This window comes from Sturnira hondurensis, unplaced genomic scaffold (assembly GCF_014824575.4).
Source record: "Sturnira hondurensis isolate 20B ecotype Veracruz unplaced genomic scaffold, ASM1482457v3 Scaffold0022908, whole genome shotgun sequence".
Classification (NCBI taxonomy): domain Eukaryota; kingdom Metazoa; phylum Chordata; class Mammalia; order Chiroptera; family Phyllostomidae; genus Sturnira; species Sturnira hondurensis.
The window spans coordinates 1,681,776-1,694,271 of record NW_028095539.1 but is presented as its reverse complement, the minus strand read 5'-3'; the positions used below and the strand labels follow the sequence as shown (position 1 = coordinate 1,694,271).

At 40.2% G+C, this 12,496-nt stretch overlaps 1 protein-coding gene and 1 long non-coding RNA gene across 5 annotated transcripts in view; one reads left to right on the top strand and one right to left on the bottom strand.

The window, feature by feature from the left end:
* LOC118980072 (uncharacterized) overlaps positions 1–5,993 on the bottom strand; it is a 44,109-nt gene extending 38,116 nt beyond the window's left edge. The window contains exon 1 of the long non-coding RNA XR_005065045.1: positions 5,710–5,993. This is a non-coding gene — a long non-coding RNA (uncharacterized LOC118980072). The remainder of the gene's footprint in view (positions 1–5,709) is intronic.
* The window catches only part of NR6A1 (nuclear receptor subfamily 6 group A member 1), a 202,076-nt gene that overhangs the window by 94,052 nt on the left and 95,528 nt on the right, over positions 1–12,496 (top strand). The gene's annotated exons all lie outside the window — the stretch shown is intronic.

Genomic DNA, 12,496 nt, shown 5'->3' with positions numbered 1-12,496 from the left:
AGTTTTAAAATGAGTCTATAGATATAGTTGGAAAATGTTTTACCCAAGAATTTCTTCTGTGGCTTTGATTTTGGAAATGTGAATTTTCTTTCCCATACCTGTAGGAGGCTATTGTAATTTCTTAATCTTGGGCAATATTTTAGAATTTTGATGTTTTTGTTCCAACAACCAAGAATTAGTTTCAGTATTAAATTGCACTTTAAATATTAAAATCTGATGTACTACCTCACTTTTCTTTCTTATTATTTTAAAAAAGATTGAGAGAAACATCTCTGTGTAGTTGCCTCTCACGTGCTCCCCACTAGGGACCTGGCCCTGAAACCCATTCTTGTGCCCTGACTGGGACTCGAACCAGCGACCCTTTGGTTCCCAGGCTGGCACTCAATCCACTGAGTCACACCAGCCAGGGCACCACCTCACTTTTCAAATACTAAGTTTCCCTGTACTCATTCAGTCAATTCATTTATGTTTCTAAGACTTGAAATTCTCTGTTCATTGTGGACAGCTTTTATCTTTGTATGTTTGTTTTAATTAAAATTTAAATAGAGAATGGTCTGTGCTGTAAATCAACCTGGAATCCTTGTATTTTCATTCTCTGTTTGGGAAGAGTCTCAGATAAGAACACTCAATTATGTGTTGTCACAGAATTGACATTTCCAGAGTGTTTTCCATGTGCCAGGAACAGTTCAGAATGGTTTATATATATGGTCCTTAAAGTGACCTGTCAGTAAGGCATTACTGTTCATATTTGATGTATGAAGAGTTTGAGACAAAAGCAGGAAGTGACTTTAGGGATTACCTAGTAAATAAGTGGTACGTCCAGGATGCCAGACCCATATCAACTTGATCCTAAGACCCATGCTTTTTGGACCTAGCAGGCATAGTATGGGTTGAGGATGGTATCAGAATTTAAGAACCTCATATTCTTCTTTATCACATCCATTTCATTTGATAGTAGATATGGAGGTTAAGACATGTAATAATAACAGAAGCTGCTTGCATTTAAAAAAACCAAACACTAAAGCCTTCAGGTGCAGCACTCATTACGTCTGGTCTTGACCATAAACCAAGTTCACAGTAATTGAAGGTCATGAGGCACTGAAAATTTTGCCTGTTTTGTGACTATTTTTTTTTATCCTCACCCGAGGACACTTTTTTCCATTGCTTTTAGAGAGAGAGGAAGGGGGAGAGAGAGAGAAACACTGATTCATTGCCTCCTGTACGTGCCCAGACTAGAGATCCCAGACTGGGGACTGGACTGCAAACTAGGTATGTGCTCTGACTAGGAATCAAACCCGCAACACTTTGTTATGGGATGATGCTTCTATCAACTGAGCCATACCAGCCAGGGCTCAAGACTCCCATTATTATAATGTAGGTTATTTAAATGTTCCTGTAAAAAAAGATTCAGTTCAGTATTTTTTTTAACAGTTTCTATCCACAGTTTTGTGCTTTGGTCATCCCAGGGGAGACTGAAGCTTCTTATCGTTGCATTTCTAAAATAACCTTTCTCTTCCTCTTGAACAAGTAGCAGGTTTCCAGTATTTGGTAACCATTGCTTTGTATTTGGTAGAGTTTACTTTTTAGCTACTTTTTAGCATTGTCCTTTCATCTAAAACCTAAGCTCAGATTCATAAATACAAGACTGAATGAATATACAGGGACAGTGCTGAGTATTTGAGGCAAGTATGACATGAGATTGTTCTGGCAAAGCCGGGCTGCAGGAGTGGCATGGTCACACACTGGCTGGGTAAAACTGTCTGTCTAGCATACAAATATTTTCCTTTTATTCCAGTTGAATTACTAACATGGTCAGCATTAGTATTTTAAGATACTTATTCATGCAGGCTGTTGTTTTGAATAGTATCTGTCTATAAGAAGTCATATCATGAAGATGAAGGGGGAAATATGGTAATAAATATTAGCTACCCTTTTTTGAATCTCTACTGCATGCCCATCCCCTTACTTTGTATACTTTATTATGAGTCCTTCCATACATCCTGCAGAGTGGCTATTTCCCCATTTTGCAGATAAGGACACTAAATCTCAGGAAAGTGAATTCATTCGTCTGATGCCATCTGGCTAGTAAAGTGAATAGGGGTAATCAAACTCAGGTCCGACTGATTTCCAAGGCCCTTGCTCTTTTGCTGTTCCTTGTTGTCCATGACATTGATACTGTAAAGGAGACTAGAGAATTAGTTGCTTTATATTTAGGAAGAACTTTCTGATACTTAAGTTAATGCCATTCCGGAACATTTTAATTAGGTTGGCTGTTACTTCCTGTCTGTCACTGCTATCTTAATAATCTTCATAAACTCTTTATTGTAGACCAAGAAGAAAAGTAAAACCTTTGATTTAAAAATGCCTTTTTAAAGGCATTTCTCAAATATTATGGTGTTTATCATGATATTTTCTACTTAGAGGTTAATTTCTTTCATGTCCAACTGGGTGTGTAGTTGAAGACAGGTGGTGTGGATACGAGCATTGTCTAGATCAATGCCGTCCAACAGAACTTTGTGCAGTAAGGGAACTGTCCCATGTCTGTGCCGTCCAGTGTGACAGCCACTAATTGCATGGGGCTACTAAGTGCTTGAAATGTGGCTAGTGCAACTGAGGAACTGAATTTTTAATTTTATTTAGTTCTGATTCACTTAAATTTAAGTAAAAATAGCCACATGTGGTTGGTGGGTATTGTATTGCATGGCAGTGCAGTCTAAGATCATAACTGATGCTTGTATTTGATGAGTAATGATAGAGTTTGAGAAAATTCATTAATTGGTAGTTTATAGTTGCTGATTTGTTTTTCAGCAATGTTAAATTTGCCATGTGTTCAACTTAAAGCCATGGGACCAAATAGAGTTGAATAGTTAACATTTCCAAAGCACTTTTGATCATTTGTGAGCTAATTCTATGAGTATATCAGGTATGACATCTTTTAAGACTTGTATTTGCTAGTAGGTCACAGAAGAAAAGCAGAAGAAGAAAACCATTTATGACTTTGTTGCGCGGGGTCTCCTGCTGAAATGGACACCAGTCCAGTCTGTTGGCACTCAGGTTGCAGCACAAGGGCCTGGGTAGGAGCCCATGCACTCTTTCCTTCTGCTCATTAATTGAGATCAGAGAATTCTCCCCCCCCCCACCTAGAATGTCCATTAATTTTATTTTTTAAAGTCTGAAGTGAAGGAAGTAGAGGAAATTTTTTAATTTAGCCTGGGAGCTATAATAATTTAATAATCCACACAGTAAAATGGAGCTTCCCTTTCCAACATTCCAAAATAATTCCTTAGGACTTTGATTTTAGTTCTTTGTTTTGGAAAATGCAACCCACTCAGATGTAATAGGTAAGATTAGTTTTTAAATTGTTATGTATCTTCCAAAGAAACTTTTGATGGACTTAAATAATAGGTTTTATATGATATTTTGAAGAAAAATTTGTTTCCCTGGAATCTTGATATGTTTTGGTTTCATTTTGATTGTCTTATGAAGTAATTTGTAAAAGATACTGATTTTATTATGCGTCACTTGTGTTATTAAGCATATATTTTTTTCTAACATTTTATTTCGGAAAACGCTCCTGTCCTTTATCTCAGAGCCCACAACTAATCAACTCTGAGTGCTTTTGATTTTTCTGACTATGCCAGAGCGTTGAATGAAGTTCCTTGTAGTGAGAAAAGAGAACACATGGGACTCGTGAATTTATGTTCTCCAACAATAGAGCTTTTATGACATTGGAGGTGGTTAAAAAAGCTAGAAGTAGCTCTCAAACATGGCATCCCTGTGTTGCCTTTTTTTTTTCTTTTTTTTTTGTATTCTCAGAGCTGCCAGGAGTGCATCAGGCCTGTAATTTCCTGTTCTCTGAATCCCCCATCTTTCTGCAGCTCCAAGCTTTGTGTCCCACAGCCTGTGACTCTGTGCTAACAAATCGCTATTGTCCAGTGGGGCGAATGGTGGCTGGAACTAAAGAATTGCTGTCTGGTTTCTATTCAAATCCAGGTAGTGAGATATATGAATGGACCTTTCGAATCGTCATGTGAATAACGCCTGCTCGGCATGAAGGCTCAGAGCCACGCTAGGAAAGATTAACTCCTAGACTGACCACTAATATCCTTTGTGGTAGGAGGTAGAAATATTCTGAAGCATCATTTGATTCACACTTAATTTTCCATTTCACCACCCAAAAGTAGGATTACCCATTGAATTATTTGACTACTTTTCTTCAAGTTTTAGTGTTTCTGTTGATAATACAAAAGTTTGGAAAAATGTTTTTCACTTAGAACACTGTATTATTTTCTATCGCAAGTTTTCCACCTTATATTTGTTATGGCATAAAGTTATCTTTGTAGCATATATACAAAAATGAGAGAGAGAGAGCAAGCTGTTTTTCCAAGAAACCAACCCTTTAAATGCATTTCAACCAATGAAGGGAAAACTCCTCCTTTTTTTTCCAATGCATTCTGCTTATTTGCATTTTTTCTCCCAAAGTCCAAATTTATACAAAGAAAATACAAACAACTTCAAATACAATATATTAACCAAACAAAACAAGCCTCCTTCAAATTAGGAACCAACTTAAGCATCTGTAAGTATTGCAGAATCAGTATTTTAAAAAACAGATTTGGAAGCTAAGCTATAATTAATAATTCTCATTTATCTTTGAAAAATTATTTTACCTTTCTCTTGTACACCCAAAAAATGTCCACAGGCTTGAAGGGCCATGTGTTTTACATTCCTTCCATATCACAGGTACTGTGGGATGGAGAGCCTTTTATGTTTCTTTTTGTCTTAAACTCAGACACTTTGTAAGCAGTAGTGTGTAGATTACAAGAGTTAGACAAAAGCGGGCGCGACTGAGAAGAGTTGGGCTGTGGAGGGGGGAGCTTGGAGCACTTCCTGTCACTCAACACATTCCAGATCACTAAAAAATTTCCACACCCCTGCATTCCCTCTTGCCCACCCCAGATCCCAGTATTTTCTGATTCCATATGTTGTGGTATTTATCACACTCCTGCCTATCCCTGGACTTTGGCAAGACTGCTTCAGAGAAGATGCATTCCTATAGATTGCACAAAGCATAGCTGGGAAAATGGCTGGCAGTTTCAGAATCTAGTCACGATCGCACGCATGAGCACCTCACACATCCATGCCCCTCTCCCCCCTTCTCCCTCCCCTGCAGCTGGCTGACCTGTCTCACCCACTGCTGGCCTATCGAGCGGCCAGGACTGTCTGGTTTTGGCTCATGCCTTTGTCCATGTCTGGCTTAGTTCCTCTCTGTCTACGCTTGCCTCTACCCCCAACGCCCCAGGCGGCACAAGTGTTTGGCCACACAAAACTACAGATAGAAAAGGTGGTGAAAACTTCAAACTTTGCTAGATTCTCCAACAGTTTATTCTTTTTTGAATTTCTCCATTCATTAAACACTCTGTTGTAAGAAAACAAACACAAAATTAATTTTCTAAATGCAAAGAATGCAAAGCAACCTTTGTGTTCCTTATAATAACTGACTTCATAACTCTCTCCAGCTGCGTTATGGGGTGTGTATAAAAAGCTTCTGTTCTGAGAACAAAGGAGCACGTGCAGAAATGAGACTAAAAAATCCGCTGACAGTATTTCACTACACAAATTACTTAAAAGATTTTAGACAAGCCTCTCAACAGATTCAATGTTAAAATGGTTTTTAGTTTAAAAAAAAAAAAAAAAGAAAGTGCTTACCCAGTAAAAGAACCGAAGTAGTCCTGAACTGTTACGTAAGACTTTTTACAGTTGGATCTTTGTCAAAAGGGGGTGGGGGTGATGGGAGAAAAGCAGCAACAACAATCAAAAAAGTTCGAGCTGCTGTGGCTAGAGGACAACTTCTGTGTTTCCAGATAGGATTCTTGCTGTAGAAATGGAACTTCCAGCCAGCACACCATCCTGTCCCAGTAGAGAAATGAGTTTGTCAGTAAAAAAAATTAGATACTGGAACCCAGGCCAGACGAGGTATTGAACCGCGCCAGATTTCCTTACAGCCCTGTCTGCTCAGCTTGCATTGAACTATATATGACCCAGATGATGGACAGAAGCACATTCAGTCATGTGCACACTGGAAGAAAGCGGATTTGCTGGTTCCTGGCAGTGCAGGGGTTTGTCTTCTGATTGGGCTGTGCCCTGATCAGTGAAATGTGAAGCCCTCGCCATTCAGAGGCCGTAATTCAGGACTGGCAGTTTGAGTGTCTGGCTGCCTCTAGTCACTGAGAGATACTTTGAAGGTGTTGCTTTTGTTTGGTGGCATTACCCACCCAGAGGTTGCTTATACCTATGTAGTGTGTCAGAAGCAATGCTGGTCTTTCTGAAATGGAAGAAGGCAGCCAGCTTTGCCCGAAGCTGTCCATCTTATTGTTGATGAACTTGACTCTAACTTAAAGCAGTTATTTGACTTGAGATTTTTTTGTGATCTTAAGTCCCATGTCCAGATCATACCCTGTCTTGATTTTAATGGGTTTGATAAAGTAAAAATAAAGGTGGTATTTGACTTTGAAGCTTTCTAGATAATATAAATTGCTCTTAATGAAAACTGGATGAATGGACAGCAGAGAAGTTAAATTTTGGATTCTGGAGTCTTTGAACATACGAGGGTGAAGCTGTCCCTCTTTTCCCAGTCCTCAGTCTGGGATAAGAGTAGGGACTCCTGGGGGGGAGCTGGCAAAGCATAGATCCCATCGTGCTGTGACATAGCCTTTAATCATGCAAACAGCCCATTCTACTCTCTTCAATCTGCCTAAACTAGGGTTTTGGGGATTTATTTCCCATCTTTCTGGGCCACTGGGAAACCAGGTCATTATATAGGACAGTCAGTTGTGACATTTTTGCGTAGTCTAGGAAAGTGGCATTGCTTAATGCAAATTAACATTTTTTTTAAATGTTAACTTTTTTTTTCTGGGGACTTTCCTGTCTCTTTAGGAATTAGCTTATATAATCCAAATTTGATATTTAGACATAAAAATACTTTGGCTTATTTTCTGCTTCTCTTACCCTTATAGAAATAAACCTATGGTCAGTGTGTATAGTATCTGTCTATTTTGCTGTAAACTAGGGTTTGGGTTTATATATTGGTATTTGTAATTTCTTGGTTGTTAACAACATCACATTGTCCTAGGTATGAGGACTGACCCAGAATTCTTCTCATGTTAGTTCAACTTGGGAAAAAAGCTGGATTGATATATTACCAGATATAAAAATGGTCAAAGTTACAGAAGAGTGGATATATTTTTATTGATGTGAAAGAGAAACATTGATTGGTTGCCTCTCGTACATGCCCCAACCAGGGACTGAACCCACAACCTAGGTATGTGCCTTGACCAGGAATTGAACCCGCGGACTTTTGTTGTATGGGACAACATAACAACTGACTGAGCCACACAACCAAGGGCCCAAGTTAACCATTTAAGTGTATAGTTTTGTAGCATTCAGTGTGTTCCCATTTTTGTGCAGTCATCAGCACCAGCCATCTGCAGAACTTTTTCACTATTTCCCCAACTGAAATCATGTGCCTACCACTGACTTCCCTCTCTCCAGCCCCTGGCAGCCAGCATTCTGCTTTCTGTCTCTGTGAATTTGCTGCTTGAAATACGTTATATAAGTGGAGTTACGTAATACTTACTTTTTGTGACTGGTGTCACTGAGCTTAATGTCCTCTAAGTTTATCCATGTTATAATATGTGTCAGAATTTTCTTTTTAAAGTTGAATAATACTCTATTGTATGTATATACCACATTTTATTTATCCTTTTAAATGTAATGGACACTTTAGTTGTTTCCACCTTTTGGCTATTATGACAGTCATTCTTGACCATTTTTTTTTTACAGAGTGTGAGGGCTTCTTCAGAGCTTCTCTGACCCATCTCCAAAGCTGTTTTGTTTTATAAGTTGGAAGGGTTTGGGTTTACCTGTTAACTTGAGACTGGACCCTCTTACCAGATTTGCTAGAGAAGGGCAGATAGATTCTCTTCAGCCTTCCTGGATGAGACAGTACATACTACACTCCTGTCTTTTGTACTTGTTGTTTATGGCTTTATCTTTCCTATCTATTGTGAGCTCTTCCTGGGCAGGCACTGTAGCCAGTCCCTCGTGAACTGTGCCTGTGCCTGATGTCCAGGCCAGGACCTGTAACAGAGTAGACACCAGTAAGTACTGGTTGGGGAAAATATGAATGAATGAATAATTATTAAAAATGGCTAATTTTAATTGGGTTTTTATTATGTATCAAGTGTTTTTTAGACATTAGCTTATTTACTCTTAGAACAGTACTGTTGTCTTCGTTTAGTAGATGAGGAAACTTGCTTAAGGCCTAACAGCATATAAAGATGTCATTGGGATTGAACCCCTGACTCTCTTGGCTTCAGAGCCATTATGCTAGAGGCAGCCTTCATAGTGAGATGATGATCAGTGGGTTTATAAAGAGGAGACTTTATAAAGACTCCAACATACAAAGAACTGAAAGAAGTGTGATCTGGGCGGTGAGAACAAGAGCTCTGAGCTTGGCGTATTTGAGGAGCCGCAAGGGCAGCCTAGCCTAAAAGGAAAGTGAATACAGAGAGGTGATGTTGCGGAGGTGGGGTGAGGCCCTGTTGTATAGGGCCTTGTAAGCTGTGGGGAGAAATTTGGATTTTTTTCCCATCTGTATTTTTCCCCCCAAGTGATAGGAAATTGGAAGGTTTTATATAGAAGAGTACTTGTTCTGCAGGCCAGAGAATTCCTTCTGTGTAGTTCTTGTCTGTGTTTTGTTCCTGAGGCTTCCTGACACCACCTCTAACTGGAGTCCCTCCAAAGGCGGGGACTTTGTCAAGGCTTTCACATGTTAGTGGCCAGCTCTGAGTGTCCTAGAGGAAGAATGTTTCCTTTAGAACACTTCTGGGGCCAGTACTGGTTTCTTTGCCTTTTCCATCAGGGAAAGCTTCTCCAGCAAGAGTCGCTCCTAGGTGATTTCACATATTACTGTTGTTTGGATAGGCTCTTGCGGGCTGGTTCTTTATATAAATTTAAGATAAAATTCAGTTCCTAATTAGATCTGATCTTTCCGTGTCAATAATTTAGAAGACCGTGTCCTTGGTAGATGATGATGGCTGACTGTTTCTTTTATATCATATACTTAAAGGCATATGGATGGGAATCTGAAATTGACCAATAAAGAGGAACTTTCCCAGTAGTCTTAAATAAGGTTGTGTTCAGATAGTCTGACTCTAGGAGGGGTAATTGCTAACATTTGACCCACATTATTTTATTTTTTCAAATCTCAAATATTCTGAAACACATGGAAAATAACACTACACATGTCTGATCATCTCATTTTGTAGGTCAGTGGCTTTCAAGCTTTTTGACCATTATCTATTTAGTGTAAGATATTTTATATTTTAATTTATACATATGTCTATCTATATATCAATATCTATATATGTAAAACTTCACTTTCATAAAATAGTACTTGTCCTTATTACAGGTAGTATCATATAATATTTCCTCTTTTATTACTTTGTTTTACTTGGAAGTAAAACAAATTATGTGGGAGCCACTAAATTGAACAAATAAAAGAATTTATTTGGGAGCCACTAAATTGAATTTAAAACTCGTTGACGGGGCCACCTGAACTTTGCAAAGCACTGGGAAAAAACCGAGGCCCTGAGAGGGTGTGGCTTGTCTAGTGTTCGTAGCAATGGAGTGGCAGAGCTGGGACTTGAAGCAAAGTGTGATTCCAAAGCCCTAATTTTTTTCTACCACATTATATAGTTTCCCAAGTGGCACTAACCTTTAATGAAACTGAACAAACAAACAAACAAAAACAACACTGCAGACTTCCGGTCAGGGTGGCAGCACAGGCAAACATGGCTCACATCCTCAGACAGCCGCATCAAAATTACAGCTGAAGTATAGAACAGCCCTTACTCAGAACTGTCATAAATCAAGTTGATGGAAGTCTGACAACTACAGAATTAAAGAAACCACATCCATCCAGACTGGTAGGAGGGGTAGAGATGCAGAATCGGCTGGTTGCACATCAAAGTGTAGTGGGTAAAAATTTGGGATTGATATCTTGGGAGCGAGGAGTCCCAGCGTCATACCTGCCTCCCCAGCCCAGGGTTCCAGTGTCAGGAAGATAAGTTCCCCATAACTTCTGGCAGCAAAAAATATCGGGATTAAATCAGTGGAAGAAACTTCTGGAGTCCCAGGCAGTTCTCCTTAAAGAACCCACACATAGTCTTAGACTCACTCCCTCTGATCTCCAGCACCAGGGTAGCAGCTTGAAAGGCACCAGTGCCATACAGAGAAAAACCGAAGTGTGTGGCATCAAGACGGGAGCTGGGGGACAGCTTCCTCCCAAACAGAAAGGTGGGCAGATGCCATTGTCTCTTTTCTGAACCCTCCCTCCATGGAGCCACAGAGCCGGAAGGCAGGTGCCATACCTAAGACTCCATTAACCTGGCTAATACTGTTTGCCCTGCCCTGGAGATCCCCTGAGACTCCATCCCACCCAATTTATAGGTCCACCCAAACTGTTAACTGTGACTTTTCCATATGAATGTCTGGTCTTGGCTCATGCTTCACAACTTTCTAAATCCTCTGAAATAAGCAACAGCTGGCCTCAGTGAGCCCCCAGCCCCTGTACCTCCTGCTAAGTGGCCCCCAGGCCTGACACTAGCAGGAGTCAGCTTAGATCCACAGCTTGATTTCACCTGGGAATCTCCAAGCCCAGCACAAGTAGCAGCCATCTCAGATTGCTTTATAGTTCAGGCAGGGTGGCCTTGGGCAGAACACAGATGGGGCTGACCTTGGCCTGCACTGTCCAGGGGAACCCCAGAGCCTGCACACCCAATGGACAGCTACAGACCACACTGAAGCACACCACCCTGCCCCTGCACAGCTGATCTTCCAGGGAGGGTGGGGGTTCCTGGTCAGTGGTCAACAGCCAGTCCTTGCAGCTGACTGGCTGGATTAATCCTTCCATTTGACCTGCCAACAGCGATCAAGGCTCAACTACAAGAGGAGAGTGTACTCAGGTCACACAGAGGGCTCACCTCGTATACCCAGCTTGGGTGATAGGAGAGACTGTGCCGCTGGACCCTATAGCACACCTACTACATTAGGCCATGCTACCAAGACAGGGAGTCATAGTAGCTCTACCTAATGCATAGGAACGAACACAGAGAGACTGCCAAAGTGAAGAGACAAAGAAACGAGGCCCAAATGAGAGAACAGACCAAAACTCCAGAAAATGAAGTAAACAAAAGGGAGATAAGGAATCTATCAGATGCAGAGTTCAAAACACTGGTTACAGGATGCTCAAGGAATTAGTGAGAACCTCAACAGCATAAAACACATCCAGTCAGAAATGAAGAATGCACTAATTGAAATAAAGAACAATGTACGGGGAAACAACAGTAGAGTGGATGAAGGTGCGTTTCAGATCAATGATTTGGAACAGAAGGAAGCAAAAAACAAAACAAAAAAAACCACACAAAAAATGACCAATTAGAACAACAAGAAGAAAAAAAGAATCTAAAAATTCTTGGACAGTGTAAGCAGTCTTTGGGACCACTTCAAACACTGCAACATTTGCATTATAGGGGTGCCAGAAGGAGAAGAGAAAGAACAATAAATTGGACATCTATCTGAAAAGATAATGGAAGAAAACTTTCCTAATTTGGTGAAGGAAATAGACTTGCAAGTCCAGGAAGCACAGAGAGTCCCCAACAAAATGGATGCAAAGAGGCCCACTCCCAAGACACATCATAATTGAAATGCCAAAGGTTAAAGATAAAGAGAAAAATCATAAAAACAGCAAGAGGAAAGAAGTTAGTTACTTACAGGGCAATTCCCGTAAGACTGTCAGTTGATTTCTCAAAAGAAACTTTGCAAGCTAGAAGGGATTGGCAGATGGGAGGTGTGTGTGAGGGAAATGGGTGAAGAGGTGAAAGGACTAAGAAGTAAGTACAGGAAGTTACAGAATAGCTGTGGGGAATACAGTAAGGGAAATGGAGTCGCTAAAGAATTTATACACATCATGGCTTGCCTGAGGGAGTGGGAGGTGCTGGGTGGAGGGGGGCAAAGGGAGAAAATTGGGACAAGTATAATAACATAAATACAATTTAAAAAACCACTACAAATGACCTTTAATAATAGCTATATAAAATGTTAATTTCTCAAGCAGAGGCTATATAGGAAGGGGCAGAAACATTCCTTCTCTGAGTGTTGTCTGCATTTTACAGTGAGCTCTTGGCCACTTGGAAATGTGCATATCTTGGACAGAATGCTGTTGATAGTACTCATTAGTTTTGCTGGAAACCCACAGATTCCCAAAGCACTTGTATCTCATTACTCAGTCTAGCCCTGAGTTAATCTTGGCTTCTTAAAATAATAGCCATGTAAGACCTAGCTTCTGTGTCTGAGAGTGTGGCTTCTCAAAAGTGAGTTGTTGAAATGTGACTTGAAGTCAGCACTCAGATATGGGAAAGGATGTCTAAGGTTG